Genomic DNA, 259 nt, shown 5'->3' with positions numbered 1-259 from the left:
GTTCCCTCTCTGCCCCCGCCAGATCAATGAATAAAAATGAAAAACAAACAGCCAGCCCCTCCCAGCCCAGCCTGAGTCACCCCCCCCCCCCACCCCGCTCCTTCCTGCGCAGCGGGAGCGGTTGGCCCGGAACCCCGCCCCGGGACGTACCACTCAGGCCCCGGGGGGGGACCCTGAAGGATCTCTCAGGACTCCTCCCGGGGACCCCGGTGTCCGACGCTCCCTGGCCCACCAGCAGGGGGTCGGGTGGGAGGGAGGC

This window comes from Myotis davidii, unplaced genomic scaffold (genome assembly GCF_000327345.1).
Source record: "Myotis davidii unplaced genomic scaffold, ASM32734v1 scaffold5033, whole genome shotgun sequence".
Lineage (NCBI taxonomy): Eukaryota > Metazoa > Chordata > Mammalia > Chiroptera > Vespertilionidae > Myotis > Myotis davidii.
Note: the sequence above shows the minus strand (reverse complement) of the source record.